The sequence below is a fragment of the Sinocyclocheilus anshuiensis genome, unplaced genomic scaffold, assembly GCF_001515605.1.
Source record: "Sinocyclocheilus anshuiensis isolate Anshui unplaced genomic scaffold, SAMN03320099.WGS_v1.1 scaffold283, whole genome shotgun sequence".
Classification (NCBI taxonomy): domain Eukaryota; kingdom Metazoa; phylum Chordata; class Actinopteri; order Cypriniformes; family Cyprinidae; genus Sinocyclocheilus; species Sinocyclocheilus anshuiensis.
Window position 1 is genome coordinate 69,367 of NW_015549605.1, and position 9,770 is coordinate 79,136.

Here is a 9,770-nt window from a genome sequence, read left to right on the forward strand (position 1 = left end):
TTGCAACGGGCGCATTTGTAGTAAGCCCAGATGACATACCGCTGCAGCAGACGCCATGAGTCCCAGCAGCCTCTGAAATTCCTTCAAGAAAACAGATTTGCCCAGTCTGAAATGGCGCAGGGAAGACAAAATGGCCGCCGAGCGCTCCCGAGAGAGGCGGGCTCTCATCTCCACCGAGTCGAAGCACACTCCCAGATATGTTATAGACTGACTCGGGGCGAGAATGCTCTTCTGCATGTTGACACATAGCCCTAGGGACTCCAAGTGACGAAGCAGCGTGTCTATATGGTTGACTAGCGTGTCCCGGAACTGAGCTAAAATCAGCCAATCATCCAGATAGTTGAGAACACGCATCCTGCTCGCTCTGAAGGGGGAAAGTGCTGCATCCATGCACTTTGAGAAAGTGTGTGGGGCCAAAGTCAGCCCGAATGGGAGAACAGAGTATTGGTACACTGTGCCCTCGAAAGCAAACCTCAGAAAGCGTCTGTGATGTGGTGCTATCTGAATGTGAAAGTACGCGTCCTTTAAGTCGATGGATGCAAATCAATCCCCAGGGCGAATTTGCGCCAGGATCTGTTTCAGCGTTATCATCCTGAACGGATGTTTGCAAAGAGCTCTGTTGATGGGCCTGAGATCTAGAATCAGGCGGAGTCCCCCGTCTGTTTTGGGTACCACAAAATAGCGGCTGTAAAACCCGCTCTCGAGCTCGCTCGGAGGGACTTGCTCTGTCGCTCCTTTTTCGAGCAGACTGCATACCTCTTGTCTCAGAACCAGGGCATTTCGAGGCAATGTTAGAAACTGCACCACGCCATTGAAATGGGATGGTCTGCGTCTGAATTGAAGGGTATACCCACGCTCTATCACACAGAGTAGCCAGCGCGAGATTCCCGGAATAACTTCCTATGCGCTCAAGAACTGACATAGCTGCTTTAGCAGCTTGGTCGTTGAATGCACCGGCGAGTGCTGCTCGACTATAACCTGTGAAGGAGTCACAGGAGCGTTCAGCAGCGCTTTACGGTCCGCATCCTTGAGGTCAGCCAGGTTTAACCATAGGTGCCTCTGAACACGACCATAAAACCCATGGCCTTACCAACGACCTGGGCTGCTCGCTTCGTCGCCATCAGCGCGAAGTCCGGTTGCTGTGCGTAGATCCTTAATGGCATCCACAGTGAGGGCTCCACCCTCCGCCGCCTGCAGGAGCTTCGCCTGGAAAACCTGCAACACTGCCATGGCGTGCAGTGTGGAAGCCGCCTCGCCATCAGACGCATATGCTTTATTAGCAAGGTGGGCGGTGGTCCTGCACGGCTTCGAGGGGAGGCTGATGTCCGAGCCTAGGGTCTTGGCTGCTGCAGGACACAGGTGCGCAGCGACGGTCTCCTCGACGGGGAGAGCGCACATACCCGTGGGCCTCCGCCCCATCCATGTGGGAAAAGATGGCCTGTGTGGCAGAGTGGACGTGCACTGATTGGGGCGCAGACCACACTTTCACAAGCTGCTCGTGTACGTCGGGGAAGAATGGGAACCAACGCCCTCGAATCAGCTTTACGGGCGGATCTCAAATACCAGGAGTCGAGCTTACTCCTGGCAGGCTCCTCTGGATGACTCCAGGTAAGCTCCAACTCCTGGACAGCCTTCGACAGAACCCTCATGAGCTCCTCCTGGAGGTCTGGGGGCCCCATGCTGTCTCAGGTAAGCTCCAACTCCTGGACAGCCTTCGACAGAACCCTCATGAGCTCCTCCTGGAGGAGCCAGGCAGCCCCATGCTGTCTGGCTGATCGAACTCCGATCCTGCCCAATCCTCCCTCTCCGAGGCCGAGATGGACATCGAGTCATCCCCCTACTCCTGGCCAAAGGACACAAACTCCGCGATGTTGGAAGGAGGGCGGGGGAAGGAGACTGGGGAACGGGGCGACCGTTGGGGTTGGCGAAGCGGCAAGACAATGCTCCCGTCACCGGGAGGGGGAGGGCCCACCAACGGCACACTGGCGGCAGTGGGCCTCACCCCGAGTAGGCCGCAAGCCACATTGCAGCGGGTCCGGAGCACATGGGCCGGCAGGTTCGCGCAATGCCCGCAGTCAGACTCGTCCAGCACCGCCTCGGCGTGGTACAGGCAGGCTACGCAATGGTCGTGTTGATCCGGCGGCTCTATTGGTCCCATGCAGATCTTGCAGATTGTTGCCATAATGAATTCAGCAGGTGAAGTAGAAGATTCTGACGTAATTGTCACGTGCACCGCATTTTATACTGCCTCTCGAGCTCGTCAGTATTTGTATGCGATTTGCATACTTCGCAACAATTGGCCTGTCATTTGGACTGGCGTGAGCCAATAGGATTTCAGGAAAGGTTGGAAGGGAAGGAATTCCCATAAAGGAGAAATGTCTCCGTGATGTGTCATGAAAGCTCGAGAGGGAACAATGGAGGACCCTGCACGTCGAAAAGTGACACAAAGGATATCCCTGTGCATCGAAAAATGTCCTGACCAAGCGTCAATATGTGACAAGTTGGGATTGAGAAGGTGTTGGAACATCGACCCGTTGGCAAGCATCTGTCGTGCTTATGTTGGCGGCAGTTTGCGAATCGGCATCGAGGCCATCGGCGAGAGTGAGAACTTTGATTGGATGCTCAGTTTTTAAGTCAGTGCCCGAGAATTAAAGCGAAAAGTGATGAAAAGTGATGAAACAAGTAAATGAAAGCGGCACAGACGGCTGTTGTAATGTTACATTGTCTTACCCAAGCATTCCAGTATGCAAATATTTTCATACAGTAAATTATGGGGCAAATTTCATTTTTGAGTGGACTCTCCGGTGCTGAGTCAGTCCATAACTGGCAGGATAAAGACAAACGTGCATCACATAATTCATCACATAATTTGTCACAGTGTCCTCTTCACATTGGGGACAGTGGGGATTTGATAATTAGCCTACGATAACTTTGACAACAAACGTAGGCCAATTATACGTTCATTATAAAATTATTTTAGAACTTAATGTTGTGGTGGATTTTACTCTGCACTTGAAAATCAAACAAGAGTGGTTTAAAAACTAAATCAAACACATAAAACGTATGCTTTCTTGGATAACTGCTGAAACCACCTTATTTACCTTTAAAACTTTATTTCTTATATTGATAATTGAAGATATTCTCCTTGCTTGCGCTAATCTAGCATTAACAGGTGGTGAAAAAGAGCACATCCAATGATGATGTCATTACTGCTTTTCTGTAGATGGTGTCAGCACAGCATATAAACTCTACAGGGTGGAGTTCAGACTAATTTGCTAGTAGTAAATGTCACTGAAAGAGGGTAAAATTTTATTTGTTTGTTTGTTTGCCATATGCCAGGGCCAGAGAGTTCTCCACTGTCCGTCAGGTAGGAGGAACATTTTCTGGATGTCACTTTATAAGAAAAATCAGTTTTGTTAGTGTGGCAAACATTGTATTCTTCTGAGTAGCTTAAAGACAGCCTAGTCTCACGTACAGAACTTGGACAAGATGACTAAAACTCGGATCCAAAGAAAGATGTATAGTACAAGCAGAAATGGAGCTCACAGACTCTCTCTGCTGGTCACAAAGTGAACAACTTGCTTATCTTCACTGAATGAAAGTTATGGTTTTTGTTGGCCATCTGAAACCACTTGTGGATTTAGGTAAATTAGGTAATTTTTTAAAGACATTTTACAATATTACTGAGTTGAGTTTATTATGTGTTAATGTCGTGCTAACATATGCATACACTAATAGACATTTTTAGGACATATGCCATTAGTTATCAGTGCTTTTATCTTGTCTCTGCAGGTGTTGGGCTTTGATGCTGTAAATAAACTGGAGAGTTTCCTGCCTCCTGTAAGTATCATACGTGTGTGTGTGTGTGCATCCCCTCAGTCAGGCGTCTTGATGTATGGGGAGGTGGAGTTCATCAGCATTGACAGTTTTGGTATATATGGAGAAAATCAGAAAAGCGTCCTCTGATTTGTCACTGAAGTTGTTTGATGATTTCCTCTGTTGTGTCTAATAAGGTAATAGCGAGTGTGATTGGAGGGTGTTGGATCTCTTTCTCTCTCATTAAGGGGGCTGAGAGGATGCCTGCATTTCTGTATCATCAGTGCGGAGAAGCTTGTACACTGGGTGTTAAGTTGATCATGCTGAGGATGATGGGAAGATGCCTGATACTCATTTTACTGTCTTCAGTTGTAATACTCATCACAGCTGGTAAGTACACAAGTAATGAAACAGATGAAGTTATTTTCAGATGTTATCTCAAGCTTATAATTAATGTGGTGTCTCAGATAATAATAATATTAATAATAATAATGCTTAATCATGTTTATTTGTTATTTACAGAATACCAAAGAGGCATGCACTATCTTGATTTGTGCTTAATTGAGATAAAAGCTTATAGAAAAAGAGATTAAAGCTTATAGATACACTGCATGATACAGAGAAAAAAAGGAAGAAATATTAAATTTAAAAGCTTAGGTGTTCCATTTGTCTAGTTGCCCCACTTTGTAGCCATATGCATTAATTTTTCTCTTCCTCTCCCATCCTCATTCTAATCCCATCATCTTTTTGTCATTGCTTCAGCTCAATATATAGATTGTGTGAATGTGAGGTTGGTTGATGGTCACAGTCGCTGTGCTGGTAGAGTGGAGGTTCTTCTTAGAGGTCAGTGGGGAACAGTGTGTGATGATGACTGGGATTTGCTTGATGCTGCAGTGGTGTGTAGAGAGCTGGACTGTGGAGAACCTGTAGATGCTCTGCGTAGTGCTCATTTTGGACCAGGATCAGGACAAATCTGGATGAATTTTGTCATGTGTTGGGGATCAGAATCCACACTAAAGAACTGTGAGTCAGGAGGATGGGATAGACACAACTGTGATCATAATAAAGATGCTGGAGTCATCTGCTCAGGTAAAGTACTGTACATACTCTAAGTAATATCTGTGTAAAACTTGCGCGTACATACTGGTTTATAATTTTTTATTTTATTTTTTAAATGTTTTTACATTTATCAGTTATCACTATCTTGAGTATCTGTAAATGAAAATTTGTTTGTTTGTTGTTGTTAATTTTGTACATTTGTATTGTTTTATTTAGAAGTCAGGTTGGTTGGTGGTTCTCGCTGCTCTGGGAGGTTAGAGATACTTCATGATCAGATGTGGATGTCAGTGTGTGACGCTGCCTTTGACCAGCAGGATGCAGAGGTTGTGTGTAGAGAGCTGGACTGTGGGGCTCCTGTACAGGTGCTGGGAGCAGCTGCTTTTGGCAAAGGAGACGCTCAGATGTGGACACAAGAGATTCAGTGCAGAGGAAATGAATCTCAGATTCACCTCTGTCCAACAACACCATCACATGAAAACAACTGTTCTCATAAGTTCAACATTGGTTTGCTGTGTACTGGTAGGAGTTCAAAATGCAACAAAGCAGTTTTATTTAATTGTATTTTCATTTCTATTTCATTTAAATTTCCACTTACCGTTTCTATTTCCTTTCTGTGTTTCTTACATTCCTAGGCATAATAAATGTGAGATTGGTAAATGGTACCAGTCACTGTGCTGGTAGAGTGGAGGTTCTTCATAGAGGTCAGTGGGGAACAGTGTGTGGTGATTTCTGGGATATGGCTGATGCTGCAGTGGTGTGTAGAGAACAAAGCAGTTTTATTTAATTGTATTTTCATTTCTATTTCATTTAAATTTCCACTTACCGTTTCTATTTCCTTTCTGTGTTTCTTACATTCCTAGGCATAATAAATGTGAGATTGGTAAATGGTACCAGTCGCTGTGCTGGTACAGTGGAGGTTCTTCATAGAGGTCAGTGGGGAACAGTGTGTGGTGATGGCTGGGATTTGGCTGATGCTGCAGTGGTGTGTAGAGATCTGGACTGTGGAGAACCTATAGGTGCTCTGGATGCTTACTTTGGACCAGGATCAAGACCAGTCTTAATGGAAGTTGCAATTTGTACTGGAACAGAGTCGACACTTAAGAAATGTGGATCCGTACAATTGCCTGACAAATGTCTTGATAAGAGTGCTCAAGTCATTTGTTCAGGTAAGTTAAAAGTGTTGTCTTATTATAGAAAACAGATGTGCCAATAGCACCCATTCCATGACTATTTTCACCTTCTTGTCTGGTAAAATAATTGACATAAAAAACCTGAATGAAACCTATGGAAAACCCAATGGCCCTGTGGAACTCACTGGCATACACAAGCAGTAGTCATAGTAATTCTGCAAGACCCCAAATTAACCTCAGGTGCTCTATTCATGACAGGGTCTTGGAGGTGGAGACATTTCCTCTTATGTTCCTTTAAAATAAGGCATGATTTTGTTGATATGTGTTTACTTATTTAGAAGTCAGGCTGGTTGGAGGTTCTCGCTGCTCTGGGAGGTTAGAGATACTTCATGATCAGACGTGGATGTCAGTGTGTGACGCTGCCTTTGACCAGCAGGATGCAGAGGTTGTGTGTAGAGAGCTGGACTGTGGGGCTCCTGTACAGGTGCTGGGAGCAGCTGCTTTTGACAAAGGAGACACTCAGATGTGGACACAAGAGATTCGGTGCAGAGGAAATGAGTCTCAGATTCACCTCTGTCCAACTAACTCCTCACACAAACATAGCTGTTCACATGAATACAGTGTTGGACTAGTCTGTGCAGGTTTGAGTGTTTTCTTTTAATAAACAAATCAGTTGAATTGAATGTCCCTTGAATTTAGATTAAATACTTTCATAGTTTTTATCTTAGTGTGTTACTTTTTTCTTTCCTTCTGTCTGTATCTTTTTTCTTATCTCTTTCTGTTTATTTATATAGACAATTTGAGAGTGAGGTTGGTTGGTGGCAACAGTCGCTGTGCTGGTCGAGTGGAGGTTCTTCATAGAGGCCAGTGGGGAACAGTGTGTGGTGTTGACTTTGATATGGCTGATGCTGCAGTGGTGTGTAGAGAGCTGGACTGTGGAGAACCTGTAGATGTTGTGGTTGATGCTCATTTTGGATCAGGATCAGGAGCAATCTGGCCAAATCGCAAGTTATATACTGGATCAGAGTCTACACTGAAGAATTGTGGATCGGTACAATGGGGTTCATACTGTATCTCTGTGATCATACTAAAGATGCAGGAGTCATCTGTTCGGGTAATCTGCTCCAAAGCCCACTCTGTTTTATATTATTCATGATCCACCTGCTTGAAAGGGGTAGTTGAACAAAAATGAGAATACTTTATTTACTCACCCTCATGCCAGACCAAACCAGAATTACTTTCTTCTGTGGAGCACTTTTGTGTGTTTTTATTTTTCTTAAGATCCAAAATAAGAAACCATAATGAGTATATGAGGTTTGAGCATTCTGTTATAAAATGACATTAAAAATTAATTAATTATTATTATTATTATTATTTTTTTGTCATTTTGGTGCTTTGACAGCCCCAGTCCTAATTCACGTGCATTATACTGAAAAGACTGGCCAGGATTTTCTTTAAATATTCTCTTTTTTGTCTTCTATGAAAAGAAAGTAATGCATAAGGATTTGGTTTAACATGAGGATAAATTTCCCCACAATCAAAACACATGCAGGACAGGCGGATTTCTTATCTCTTGCTACTTCAGGTGCCAGACTTATTGGAAACTCCAGTTGCTCTGGGAGGTTAGAGATACTTTATGATCAGACGTGGATGTCAGACAAAGTAGACGCTCAGATGTGGACACAAGAGATTCAGTGCAGAGGAAATGAATCTCAGATTCACCTCTGTCCAACATCCCTTTATAAAAACCATTGTTCAGATGATCATTTCCAGGGGCTGTTCTGTGCTGGTAAGGAATAAAGTAAAATGAGAGTAATATATTTTTAATATTCCACATGTTACTCATAGTCTCTCTTTGTATTCTTCTGTGACTTAGATAGAAAGAATGTGAGGTTGGTTGATGGTAGCAGTCCTTGTGCTGGTAGAGTGGAGGTTCTTCATAGAGGTCAGTGGGGAACAGTGTGTGGTGATTTCTGGGATATGGCTGATGCTGCAGTGGTGTGTAGAGAACTGGACTGTGGAGAACCTGTAGATGCTCTGGGTGGTGCTCATTTTGGATCAGGATCAGGACCAATCTGGATGAGTGCGGTAGTATGTACTGGATCAGAGTCTACACTGAAAAACTGTGGGTCAGCAGGATGGAGCATACAAAATGTCTGTACTCCCAATTTAAATGCAGGTGTCATCTGTTCAGGTAAATAATGGTGTACTTCTAAGCATTAAGCATTTTTTCCCTACTTCTTGGCCATGAATTTGTGTTTATGCAAAGAATTATTGTGTTTTATGTGGAAAACTTTTTGTATACTAATATAGTTGTATTGTTACATGTTTTATCTGCATTACGTCTGTATTATGTGTGTTTTCTCTACTGTGCACTGTGCTTCTTGCAATATAAACAGGTCATAAGCCTTCCAGACTTGCTGCTGGATCTCACCTGTGCTGCTCAGATGTGGACACGAGATTCAGTGCAGAGGAAATGAATCTCAGATTTCATTCTGTTCAATATCATCATCACACAAACACAACTGCAGCAGTGATAATAATGTGGGCTTGAAATGTTCTGGTAAATCAATATTCAGGGTCTCTTCATTTATTTGTAATGTAAGATTTATTATAATCAATCTTAAAGTAATAGTTCACCCAAAAAGGAAAATTCTGTGATTCTTTACTCACCCTGAAGTTGTTCCTGTATGTTGGTAACCAAACAGTTGACAGTAGGCCTTGACATCCATTGTAATGAAAAAAGTACTATGGAAGTCAATGGCTACCATCGACTGTTCGGTTACCAACATTCTTCAAAATATCTTATTCTGTGTTTGACAGAAGAAAGAAACTCAAAGAATTTTCTCAATCATCACATGTTATATGAGAGATACTGTTTTTGTAAGTAATGGGCCTTGTAATGACAAAAAATTATTATTTTTTTTTGGTCCAGGTTACACTGATCTCAGACTAATAAATGGCGCAGACTCTTGTTCTGGAAGAGTGGAGCTTCAGTTCTTTAATGAGTGGGGCACAGTGTGTGATGCATGCTGGGATATGAGAGCTGCCAGTGTCCTCTGTAGACAGCTGAATTGTGGGATTGCTGTGTCTGTTGTGGGATCAGACTGGTTTGGAGAGGGAAGTGGTGAAATCTGGGCTGATGTGTTTGATTGTGACGGGAATGAAACAAAACTCTCAGAATGTTCCATCTCTTCATGGAGTCGAGCTGAATGTTCTCATAGACAAGATGCTGGTGTCATCTGCTCTAGTGAGTCCTTTCATTTATTTCTGACTTTATTTATTATCATGTAAAGTGTAATATTGATAAAGCATATTCTTAAACTTATTTTATATTTTATGTTTTAGTAAAATATCTCATATTTCACTCAGATTCCTCTCTGGCTCTTCATGATGGTCTGGTGCGGTTGTCTGGAGAGAGACAGTGTGAGGGGGAGGTGGAAGTTTTCATCCATCAGGTCTGGAGGAGAGTTCTGCTGGACTCCTGGAGTCTCACTGAATCCTCTGTGGTCTGCAGACAGCTGGGCTGTGGCTCTGTGCTGAACTTCTACGGCTCCTCTTCATCCAGTCCTGAACACAGTCATGAGTGTGTGACGGGCTTCCAGTGCTCTGGGAGTGAAGCTCATCTGGGGAACTGCAGCTCTCCACAAACTCTCAACTGCAGCTCCACACAACAGCTGTCAATCACCTGCCTTGGTGAGAACAACAACATCTGGACAGATTCTTCAGTTGTTCATGATCAATAATGTGTTTTTCTTTCTCTGA

The 9,770-nt window shown here is 43.7% G+C and overlaps 1 pseudogene; it reads left to right on the top strand.

Annotated features, from left to right (window-relative positions):
- Nucleotides 1-2,414: 2,414 nt before the first annotated feature.
- Nucleotides 2,415-9,770, top strand: part of LOC107658710 (scavenger receptor cysteine-rich type 1 protein M130-like) — a 29,375-nt pseudogene continuing 22,019 nt past the window's right edge.